Raw genomic sequence first — 12,506 nt, 5'->3', positions numbered from 1 at the left:
CTTGTGAAAAACAAAGGCCAGTTGTTTTTTAGAATGTCTCTCATTCGGGTTTGTCTGATATTGTTTCCTCATGATGAGATTCAGGTTATGAATGAAAAAAAAAAGTCTTTTTTTAGAGAGAGTGTGTGCAAGTGGGAGAGAAGGGCAGAGGGAGAAGGAGGGAGGGAGGGAGGGAGGGAGGGAGGGAGGGAGTGAGGGAGAGAGAGAGAGAGAGAGAGAGAGAGAGAGAGAGAGAGAGAATCTTAAGCAGGCTCCATGATCAGCACAGAGCCCAATACGGAGCTCCATCCCATGAACCTGGGATCAAGACCTGAGCTGAAATAAAGAGTTAGATGCTTATCTGACTGAGCCACCCAGTCACCCCCAGGTTATGAATTTTTTGAGAGAAATACAACGTGAATGATGTTTGGGCCTTCTCAACTTATCATATCCAGAGGCACATGATACCTATTTGCCCCCCACCTTTTTTTTTTTAATCTTTTTTTTTTTTTTTTTTTTTTTAGGTAAACTCTAGACCCAACACGGGGCTTGAACTCACAACCTTGACTGAGATCAAGAGCCGCATGCTCTTCCAGCTGAGCCATCCACACACCCCTGTTTGCTCCTTATTTTGATCACTTGCTTAACATGTTCTTCTAGTCCTCCAGGGTATAATTGTTTTTCCTTTTGCAACTAATGCATACATTATGAAGAGAAACTTTGATAGTGATTAAATATTCTGTTTCTTATCAAACTTGACCTCGACCCCATGTGTGTAGCATCCGTAGATGATTTTTGCCTGAAAGAAATTTTATTATGATGGTTATAAAATGGGGATTTCCTGACTCCATCAGTACCTCTATATGCTGGCACTCTACTGCAAGAAAGAGCTCTTCCCTCTTTGAAACCAACTTTAGGAATGATCCCTTCTAGCTATGGCAGGAGATCTAGATAACACACTAGTCCTTCCTCTCCTTTCCCCCATCTTCCCAGTACAGTTATATTATTTTTAGTTCCTCCATTAATTATCATTTGTGACTTAAATTAATATACACTTTTTTCTTGTTCTGTCAAGTATCTATGATGTCTCTTGATCTTCGGGTTAGTGAAATGAGGGTCTTATTTTCCTTGCCCTGCCCTTTAGCTCTCTTCCCCCATTCTACTTCCCAACTTCTGTCATGTACACTTGCACATTATTGAGGTCGTTGTTTACACGATGTTTTATAATCACTATTACGTTACTGTGAGCTTATCCAGTTTCCCATCAACTTTCCACTTTCTCATCATTGATGATCTTTGCCTGACTTATTTCATTAGGAGAGGCAAAATACTGGTATTTAAAGTTACAGTATTTGCTCTGCATTTACTAGCTGCCAGACTCTATTTTTCCGACCGTTCTAATTGTTGTAAAGTACAATTTCAGTGTTTTCATTCATGCATCTCATGGCTGCCCACTGCTTCATGAATTAAGTTCCAATGCTTTCGTGTTATGGCCAGGCCTTTCATATTATGTTTCCTACCCTTTTTTATCTCCCTTATTCCTTTAGATACTCTATGATCCTGGGAAGAGTTTCTGTGTTCCTCAAAAGTTCCACCTCACCCTTTCTTCTTCATCTTTGTTCTTGCCTTTCTTCTATCTAGATTGTTCTCAGTCCTGTGGAAATTTTATCCAAAGTCCTCACAACGGCCTCAGGGTGGCCTACAAGGTCTTACACACTAGAGTTTCTATTTCCTGGGACCTCATCTCCAGTGCTTTCTCTCTCTCATTCTAGTCAGACTGTTTTTCCAAGACACCATTCACAAGCCACAAGCTTTGTGATGTCACAGAGACATCAGGTCTTTGCATTTGCTGTTCCCCCTTCCTAGGGCACTCCCTCCAGATACCAGCATGGTTCACAGTCATCAGCTTTTTAAAGTATTTGCTCAAGTGTCACTTTCTCGGTGAGGCCTTTTCTGACCTGTCTCTTTGAAACTGCAGCACCTCCCTCCCTTTCCCTGTGCTCATTCCCCCCTTCCCTCTTCTATTTTTCTCCATAGTACTTGTTCTGTCAAATGTGTATTATGTGATTTATAGATTTCATTTATTTTCTGTCCCATCATTACCCTCTGCTAAATAGAAATTCTGTAAGGATAGACTTAATCTATTTTGCTCACTGCTGAATCCTTACAGCTAGAACAATATTTGGAATTTAGTAGATATTTAACAAATATATTCAAGATATTTAAATGAATTTGTGGAATGAATGAATGAATGAATGAATGACAAGACCTGCACTGTGGTCAATTTGTTGGTTGTTGAATAAATGAATCCTCCTTTCAAGAGCCATCTCAAATATCTCTTTTTGGAAATTTTTTGGGCACAAAGTTCTATTTCTCCCTTTGCAATATGTATTCATTTTATTTCCTTTTTTTGACTTGTTGCACTGGCTAGGTTTTTCAGCACTGTGTTGAATAAGAATGATGAGCATAGACATCCTCTACCCAATCTTCGAGGAAAAGCAGCTTAGTTTTTAACCATTAAATATAATGTTAGATGTAGATATTTGATATTTTTTTTAAACCAAATTGAAGACGTTTCCTTGTATTCCTATTTTTGGAAATTTTTATCGTGAGTGGGTGTTGAATTTTGTCAAAAGAATTTTCTTTACATATTGATGTAATCATATGATTTTTCTTTTCTAGTCTGTTAATACAGTAGGTAATGCTGATTTTTGAATGCTGAACCAGTCTTGTATTCCTGAAATTAAGCCCACTTGGTCATGTATGTAATTCTTTTATATACTGCTGAATTTGATTTGCTAATTTTGTCAAGAATTTTTGCGTATATTCATGAAGTACGTTCATTGATTTGTAGTTATTATTATTATTTTTCGTATTGTCTTTGTCTGGTTTTGGTGTCCAGGTAATACTAGTGTCATAAAGTGAATTGAGTCAAATCATTGTGTTGTACACCAAAACAATGGTATATGTCAGGTACATATCAAACTTAGGAAGTTAAAATTGAAAAATACCAAAAAAATGAATTGGGAAGTATACCCTCCTTTTCTGTTTTTTGGAAGATATTGTATGTAGAATTGTTGTTAACTCTTCTTTAAGTGTTTGGTAGAATTCTCCAGTAAAGTCATCTGGACCTGTAGATTTGGGAGGGGTGTTAACCAAAAGTTTAATTTCTTTAACAGCTGTAGGGACACTAAGAATAATTAATGTTAGATGAGTTGTGGTAGTTTTTGTTTTTCAAGGAATTGGTCCATCTAATCCAAGTTGTCAAGTTCATATGTGTGGAGTTGTTTGTAATTGCTGTCATCTGAATGTTTGCATATCCCCCCAAATCATATGTTGAAACCCTAATGCCCAATGGAATGGCATTGAGAGGTGGTGTCTTTGGGAGGCGATTGGGTTGTGACAGAAAAGGTTTCATGAATGAGGATAGTACCCGGATAAGAAGCTCTAGAAGCATCCACTGCCCTCTTCCACCATGTGAGGACACTGCCAGGACCTCCCAGCCTCCACAACTGTAAGAAATAAATTTATGTTGTTACCCAGTCTGTGGTATTTTGTTATAGCAGCTCAAATGAACCAAGCTGGTAATATTCCCTTTTTATTTTTTTAGATGTTGCATCTCTGGCCAGCTGACTTCATTTGCTCCAAGTCTGGGACATCTGAAACGTCAAAGAAAATCCAGGCAACTGGGCCACCGTGTTGTTGCTCAGATCCCTGGCTGGTCTGCTTTCTTCTTTCCACCTTTCAGTCTTATGTTTGTTTTATATACAGTGTCAGGGTTTTTATGGTACTTAAGTAGCAGGAGGAATAAGGCAAAGTTGATCTACTCTATATTCCTAGAGTGTAAGCCCCCATCTTTAGTTTTTGATGTTAGTGTGTGGCTTATGTCTTGCTAAGGTATTGCGTCCAAATCATTTTTTTGACAAGATAAAATCATTTCATGCATATTACCGTAAGACCATTGTTGTCCATTTGGCAAGTCTTACTTATATTCAGTGGCCTGAGATGCTGGTGAATACAACTTCTGAATATGTGGAAATATTTTAAGATTGATTTAGAGCAGAGTACTTCTATTATAGCAACAGATTTGCCCTCATTTTTATTTGTGACTATTTATAAATAAAAGTTTATTTGACAAATAAAATATGGTAGTTTAATTCTTCGAAGGCAGTTTACAGACAGATCTGCTATAGGATAATTATAGGTGTTTCAAACCTGGATTTGATTCCATGGACAAATGTATAAGTAGAAGAGAAACATTGCCAGGAAGGAGCATAAATGTGCATTCAAATAACTTTAATCGTTAAATTATACTTTCAGTTCTTTCTGACAAGAATGTCAAATCCGTCTCTCACAGTTAAATTGATTGGCCCAGTAATCTGAAATAAATGGTCTGAGATTGTGAGTTTACGTTTTTTGGTTTTTTTTTTTAATTTTTTTTTTCAACGTTTATTTATTTTTGGGACAGAGAGAGACAGAGCATGAACGGGGGAGGGGCAGAGAGAGAGGGAGACACAGAATCGGAAACAGGCTCCAGGCTCTGAACCATCAGCCCAGAGCCCGACGCGGGGCTCGAACTCACGGACCGCGAGATCGTGACCTGGCTGAAGTCGGACGCTTAACCAACTGCGCCACCCAGGCGCCCCATGAGTTTACGTTTTAAAATCCTTTCCATTTAGCCAGAGGGAGAGACCATATTACACACACACTTCTTCTATGAAAAAATATGACTATTCTGCCTGTTTTAATTTTGTTAATCAGTTTCCCCCTGTTATTCACATTACTTTATAGCGGTTTTCATAAACAATGCATTGGCCTACACCAAGGATTATTAGGTGTTTCACAGCACAGGTGTGAGACTTCTTGACATCTCCAGTGTTAGTCATCATTGACTCAGTGATCCTTGTGCAATGGTGAGTAAAGCGAAGGCGGGAATGTAGGCTTTTAAATTGTGAAGCAAAATCATCGTTCTGGGATTTTACTGGGAATCACACATTGGGTTATGAAATGTCAAGAGGCCCAAATATGAATTTAAGTTAGAGCTTTACAAAGTAACATTAAGTTATCCTCTTAATGCATTTTAATATAATTTCCTTTAGTATCCTTCAACATCCTCTAAGCCCATAGTGCTTCACAGTTATTTTAAAATCAATCCCTAAGTCAATATCCTTTCTTTGTAATTTTAGTATCCTCCAATCTCCTAAGAACAGCTGCAAGTTGAAATGATGTTGGAGAACTGTGGCAAAAATCTAATAAAAAAAAATGGCTTCATTTTGCAGGGAAAGGTGTATTAGGTAATTGACAGAGAATGACCAGGAACATGGATGTAGGGGTAGGTCAGACAGATTGAATTGTTAAGTATTTTCAACCCACTGTAAATGAAATTTTGAAATCAATATGCCATTTTTGTTGCATAAGCCTGTTAAGGACAGAAGCAAGATGGAAAGATGTAATACTGATTTGTTTAGCTGCTAAAGCAAGTGGAAGTGCTGTGTGCAAAAGTTCCAGGATCTCTTGAAAAAAGCAAGTTGCACTCTTACATAATTTTGCTTTAGAAAAGGGTATTTATAATTGTGTATGAGATAATTGTGCATTATATACTATTGCAATGCACATGATGCTAATTTTTCATCTTGGAACATCTTATTGACTTTTTTTTTGTTTGTTTCTTTAGGGTTGCAGTGGGTTTTCCGTAACAGCTTTTTTCTTTTTTTAAGTTTATTTTTTAGTAATCTCTACACCCAATGTGTGCTTCAAACCCACAACCCCAAGATCAAGTCGAATTCTTTTCCAACTGAGCCAGCCAGGTGTCCCCCATAACAGTTCTAGGCTAGACACAGACTTACTGAGGTTTCTCTATGCTTTATCATGCTGCATGCAAATACAGGAATTCTAGGCAGCCGTGATGTCTCAAGTACATTTGGTTCCTTACCCAATAGCCATTTCCCTCTTTTTTTTTTTTTCTACTAGGCCTCCATATTTTTTGGGTTCCACTCATTCTTTGCAGTCCTGTGCTTAGAGGAGATAAATCCTGGTAAGGCCCTTTCTCCTAGCCAGTGATCGGTTTAGAGATGTGACTATCAACCAGTTTGGCCAAGGAAACATGGGAAATATGCTGGAGGAACTTCTGGGAAGATTTTCCCTGCTTTCAAAAACGACACAGGAGGGAGGGAATCATCTGTTCTTCTGAACATTGTGACTGAATGTGACCCTTGAACTACTCATGGATAAGCAGAAGATGGAAAGGACAGACCTGATGACAATACTGAGCTGCTGAATTTGGAATGAAATTGGGGGCTGCCCTACACCCAGACTTGTTGGGGAGATGTTACATCTCCCTCTGTTGAGGCCTTTTGGGTCAAGATTCTTTATTACTTGCAACTGAAAAGGTCCTGTTAAAATAGTATTATATTACAGCAGCCTTGGCTTACGTAACATCTTCCGCTTAGATGACATATATAAGATTTGTGCTCCTAACTTGGGCGATTCTCTCTTATTAAGCATGATGCACTAATCACGAAGGATTAAAGAAAAAAAGGATAAGATCGAAATTGCTTTGTAGCTTTGGAAAACTATCAGGACTTTCCATCCTCTTGAAAGCAGGCTTCTAAGGATGAGTTGCTCTTGTTTCCAATTGATGTGTGGTGGTGAGAGGGAGAAATGACAGTGATGGTGTCACACGGTGTCACACAGGGTGATGGTGCTTCTACGAAGCCTGGACGATGAGGCTGGAGTACTGGGGTTCTGTGGAATCATGCTATTGCTGCAGGTGAGCTTTTTAAGGATAAAAAATGAGGGGCGCCTGGGTGGCTCAGTCAGTTAAGTGGCTGACTTCGGCTCAGGTCATGATTTCACGGTCCGTGAGTTCGAGCCCTGCGTCGGGCTCTGTGCTGACAGCTCAGAGCCTGGAGCCTGTTTCAGATTCTGTGTCTCCCTCTCTCTGACCCTCCCCTGTTCATGCTCTGTCTCTCTCTGTCTCAAAAATAAAATAAACGTTAAAAAAAAATTTAAGGATAAAAAATGAGAGTTAGGGGAGAATCATGGAGGGAGGCGTCTAAATTAAATTTTCTCCTCAAAATAAAGCAAAGGGGGTTACAGGTTGGAGGGATAAGGGAGAGGTCCATAATTATACAGAATGTTCTGGTTTTATTTTATTAAACAGTTTGTTTAATGTTTATTTTTGAGAGAGAGAGGGAGACAGAGCATGAGCAGGGAGGGGCGGAGAGAGAGGGAGCCACAGAATCAGAAGCAGGCTGTAGGCTCCAGGCTCCAGGCTCCAGGCTCCAGGCTCCAGGCTCCAGGCTCTAGGCTCTGAGCTCTCAGCACAGAGCCCCACGTGGGGCTTGAACTCACGAACTGTGAGATCAGGGCTCAAACTCATGAACTGTGAGATCACAACCTGAGCAGAAGTCAGACACTTAACTGACTGAGCCACCTAGGTGCCCCTGTAATATTCTGGTTTTAGATGAGACTGAGCCCATGGCAGGCTTTATGGCAGCATATGTCTAGGCCTCAGGGACGATCTAGTCCAGATTTCCATTCAGAATTCTTCCTAAGAGAGAAATAGACTCTCAGCTCATGAATTTCATGAAATAAACTGATTCTCTCATCAGGGTCTTTCGGGATAGCAATGTCAAGCACGCTAGATCCATTCAAGTTTCTGTTCAGGGTTCTGAAACAAATACTGGATCACAATACACCAGAAGTAGCTGAACAGCGATGTTTGTTTGTTTGTTTGTTTGTTTCTTCCTTTCTTTCTTTTTTGATGTATGTTTCTCAATGTTGCCCATTTCCATCTTTATCTCCACAAAATATCCTGGGAATGGAGGTAGACTTGCAGATTCTAGCAATAGTGAGAAAAGGCCAGAAGGATCTGAAACCTCAGAAAGAAACTGGAAGTGAATGAAGTAAACTGATCAGAGAGAGAAGTGGTCCACAGCTCCCACTGTCTTCCCGAGGTACAGGTCAGAAGTAGCATGTCCCCAGAAGATTAAATTCTTCCTGTAGACACCAGCTTGAGTGCCTGAGAGTTCCAGTGCCTTTCCTGACCCCCTGTGGATTTCAGGCTTGTCGAGCTAAGCCCCCATGATTGCATAAGCCAATTCCTTGCAACAAATCTCTTTATATAGATCTCCTACTGGTTCAGATTCACTGCTTGAACTTTGATTGCTACACAGTCATGAAGAGGAACTCTTAAAAGCAGCTAGAAAAGAAAAAAACATTATGCCCAGAGAAATAAAGAATGACAGCAGATTTCTCATTAAAACACGCAATTGAGGAGACAGTTGTACATCTTTAAAGTAACAAGAAAAAATTGCCATTTACGTACTATAATTTATATATTCCAACTTTTTTCACTTTGAAATTATAATTTTTTATTATAGGACATAAATTGTATAAAAATTCAATGATAACAAAATAATTGGTGACTTTCTTGAAGCAAAGGCAAGAGATGTAACTGCTGTGGTCTTATTAGTCGAGTAGGCAGTTTGCAATCCAGAAAAGGACTTTCACCAGAACCTAACCATGTTGGCACCCTGGATTTCCAGCCTCCAGAACTGTGAGCATAAATTTCTGTTGCTTCTAAACCACCCAGTCTGTAGTATTTTGTTACAGCAGCCTGAATGGACTAAAACAATAGCTTTTAGGGAGTAATTGTGAATTCCGTATTTTTTCATGTTAGCACTCACTCAAATATTATTCATCCAAACAGTGTTGTCCTATCCACAAAGCCAGACATGCATGATAATAATTAAATTCAGTCATCTTTGATATTTTGCCACCTTTCAGTCCCAGCCAACCATAGCTTTATATACACTTTTCAATTTTTATCATTTCAAAGGTATATTTGCAAAATATATTTGTACAATAAAACCTTGTGTTTACCAATTGGTTGGCTTATTTATTATGTTTAAAAATTTAAGTGTGTAATGGGTAAGCATTCATTTGTACCCTTCTCTGAGGCCCCCAAAATGTTAGGGCCCACAGGAGGGACTCTCTCAGGTCTTGCTCTGGTACTGTGCTATGGAAAGTTACCTGAGTGTGAACCGTCCCTAGCTAATTTCCTCTCCTTCCCTTCCTCTCTCTTGTTTTTGTTGTGGAAAACTGGGCACAGGGTGAAAAGAATCTCCTGGAGATCAGTTTACATACTTTCCCTTCCCAATAGAGAAATAAAACAGTTGAGGAGCCCTCCGTGTGACAGAAGAGGCATCTGTGAAGACCATACTGTACTCAACAACCAGCAAAAAGACTGGTTGCCTTCCTAGCCCCTACCCAGTCCCCAATGCTGGAGGATGCCTAGAATTCCACCCTTAGAACTTTATTTAAGGGGCACCTGGATGGCCCAATCAGTTAAGCGTCCAACTCTTGATCTCAGCTCAGGTCATGAGCTCATGGTTCGGTTGGTGAGATAGAGCCCCACGTCCTGTCATCGGGCTCTGTACTGACAGCAAGGAACCTGCTTGGGTCAGTCCCACTCTTTCTCTCTGTCCCTCCCCCATTCACACTGTATCTCTCAAAACAAATAAAAAAAAACACCTTTATTTTAAGGTTGGAACCATTCTCTATCTTTGTGTGTTGGTAATTCAAGAGATTTGATTTGGGGAAAGGAGCAGAGAAGACCTGTGTTTCCAATGCAACAGGGCAGATGAACCACTGGGAGGCTGAGGTAGAGATGAGGGGAGGTGGGAGGGAGATGAGGGGAGGTCGGGAATCTTGGAAATTTTTTTTTTTTTATCTCAGTGTATAGCAAATTTTCTCATTCTTTTTTGCCATTGTGTCATTCATAGCTTTATACCTCAATATCTGGTGCATAGTTAAGCAAATGATAAATATTGAATAAGTGAAATATTGAATGAATGAAAATAAAGGGACATTTTTGTGCTGCTCTTGGAAATTAGCTGAGCAAGTTATTATATACATGTTTCAACACGTAATATAGATAAATTATACAAAGCCTTCTGATTCAACAATTGAAATATTACTTGTCTTATTCTTTACCATCCATTAGAGGGAGACATGACTCTGTTGTGTAAAGCCAACACTTTGATCCTCTAACTGGAAAATCTGAACCAACTCTATAGCAGGTGGTCCTTTGTAGAATTTGAGCCCTTAATAACTCTGTCTAGGACTGGATGTTCTAGGGATGATAAAGGATGTTAATTTCAGGAGGAGAAAATGTCTGGACCAAAGCACTTGGACCAGGAGTAAGGACACAGGTGAACTTGGCTCAGTTACTAACAGCAAGACTGACTACTTTTGTTAGGTGGGGTGCTAGTAAACTAACTCTTTAAAATAAAGTCTTGTTCTGAATGTAGTACTTATGGATTCCCTAAAGAAAAAGACAATACAGTATTCACAGTGAGCCATGAACCAAAAACCAGAGAACAGCTGAGAAGTGTTCACATCAATCAATGTCCTCTGTTCTGAAGGAAACAACACTCTCGGGCCAAGAGAAATCCGTAGTGTATCTACTTACTATGGTCAATTTCAAGCTATGATTGGTTTAACAATTGAATTGCAAGTTCCTTGAGTAACAATCCGCAATCCGGAGCCAGTGTGAACAGACTTCTGCACACTGCTGAACTTTGTTGGGTCTTAGTTGCCTTTCCTGGAAAATGGGGATGGTAAATAACCCATTACACAGATTCCATTATATAGTGGGCATCTAAGCCCTTTGAACATTTTAAAGCAATGTTTTCCAAACTTCCCTGATCATAAAATCATCCAGTGGGTTGTGGAAAATGCACATTTCCAGGACCCACCCCAGAGCTCCTGGTTCAGAGTCTGCTGGGGAGGAGGTGCCTGGGAATCTATATGTTAAACCAGTGACTCGGGTGACCCGTGATCTAGGAATATGGGAAAACACTGCTTTAAATTAGTCTCACAACCGGGTTCTAGGTCAGTGGGTCCTTCTCTGACTCACTTCACAAGTGGGCCTGCCTGAGGAGATGCAGGCAGAACTCATCTACGCCGGACAGGGCACTTAATTCTCTTCTACCCCCTCCATCCTAGGAACCCAAACCTCTTTAACCACTAAACCTGCTGTTTGCCTTCTCCGAGGCCAAGTCTTCCCTACACCTGTGAAGCCCTTTGTTCTAAGGGCTGCTGGATTTTTTTTTTAATTTTTAAAAAATGTTTTATTTATTTTTGAGAGACCGAGAGAGACAGCATGAGTGGGAGAGGGCAGAGAGAGAGAGAGAGAGAGAGAGAGAGAGAGAGAGGGAGACGCAGAATCTGAAGCAGGCTCCAGGCTCTGAGCTGTCAGCACAGAGCCCCCGACTCGGGGCTCAAACTCATGAGCCGTGAGATCATGACCTGAGCCGGTCAGACGCTCAACTGACTGAGCCACCCAGGTGCCCCTGGGCTGCTGGATTTTTTAAAGCCATCGTGTATGGAGAAACAGCCAGGTGTCAGGCGGTTACAGCTCATCCCCACAGCCATCTCATGCAGTATATTCTTGTGCTCTTATTTTACAGAAGGTCAAAGAGGCCAGAAAAATGTTCAAGGGCATATATGCGATAAGAGTCTGGGCTCCATCCTGCTGTGGGCTCTTCTAGGCTGCCTGCTCCTTTGGTGCCTGTGTGTTCTCCATCTTCTCTGTGGAAGCCCCGTGCTCTGAAAGCAGCTTCCAGTAGCTGGAGTGGAAGAATGAAGGATGCCGAGGGCTGGGCCTGGCACCTGCAGAATTCAGAGGAGCCACCCAACCTGGGGAGATCGGCACCTTCCACGTCTGAATGAAGTTCGGTCAGCTCAGGAAACAAGCCCCGGGAGCGGGGGGAGAGGCTAATTTCTAAGAGGAACCCAAACATGCAGGGGATCCTCTGAATGTCCACAAAAACTCCCCATCTGTGCCCTCTACGTGTCTCTGATCATTTGTGACAGGCACTGTGGGTCATTTCTTAGGCGTTGGTCTTCTCCCCTCCACTAGAGTACAAAGCCTTCAGGAGATCAGCAGTTAAAGAACCCAGAGAATGTTTTTGTTCTGTGCAATAGATCTGATCGGAACCCTCCACCTACCAGCTGTGTGATATCGGGCAAATTACTTAAACTTTCTGAGCCTTAGTCTTCTCGTTTGCTAAATGGGAACATAAATCGTGCCTCCCTGGTGAGACTGTTTTCAGGATTAAATGAAATAGTGCAGATAAAGTGTTTCCAAGCAGTTGCTGAATGAATGATCTCCTCCTCCGCATCTGAGAACAAACACCTTCATGTTCTCTTGTGTCTTAGGCAGGGACTTAGGGCATTTTTGTTTTTCAGCATTAAGAGGGCATTCTCACACAGAGAGAAATGCATGAAGGCGAGAAGCCTTCCCAAAGAAGAATGTTTTGTGGAAGAATAAATGTAATGTCGAGTGTCAGAATAACTTGAAAGTAAACATAATAAAGAAGTTGTCAATGGGGCGCCTGGGTGGCGCAGTCGGTTAAGCGTCCAACTTCAGCCAGGTCACGATCTCGCGGTCCGTGAGTTCGAGCCCCGCGTCAGGCTCTGGGCTGATGGCTCAGAGCCTGGAGCCTGTTTCCGATTCT

At 41.0% G+C, this 12,506-nt stretch overlaps 2 long non-coding RNA genes across 2 annotated transcripts; both read left to right on the top strand.

Annotated features, from left to right (window-relative positions):
• The first annotated feature begins 1,579 nt into the window (after positions 1-1,579).
• Positions 1,580-2,524, top strand: LOC121031891 (uncharacterized). Its single transcript, XR_005790953.1, has 2 exons — positions 1,580-1,920; positions 2,411-2,524. It is a non-coding gene; the product is annotated as an uncharacterized LOC121031891 (long non-coding RNA).
• Positions 2,525-2,603: 79 nt separating this feature from the next.
• Positions 2,604-6,416, top strand: LOC121031890 (uncharacterized). The gene is made up of 4 exons (XR_005790952.1): positions 2,604-3,493; positions 3,590-3,700; positions 4,771-4,892; positions 5,950-6,416. It is a non-coding gene; the product is annotated as an uncharacterized LOC121031890 (long non-coding RNA).
• The last annotated feature ends 6,090 nt before the right edge of the window (positions 6,417-12,506 follow it).

Source organism: Herpailurus yagouaroundi, unplaced genomic scaffold (genome assembly GCF_014898765.1).
Source record: "Herpailurus yagouaroundi ecotype Mexico unplaced genomic scaffold, PumYag 141, whole genome shotgun sequence".
In the NCBI taxonomy this organism is placed as follows: Eukaryota; Metazoa; Chordata; class Mammalia; order Carnivora; family Felidae; genus Herpailurus; species Herpailurus yagouaroundi.
Note: the sequence above shows the minus strand (reverse complement) of the source record. Positions and strands in the feature narration are given on the sequence as shown.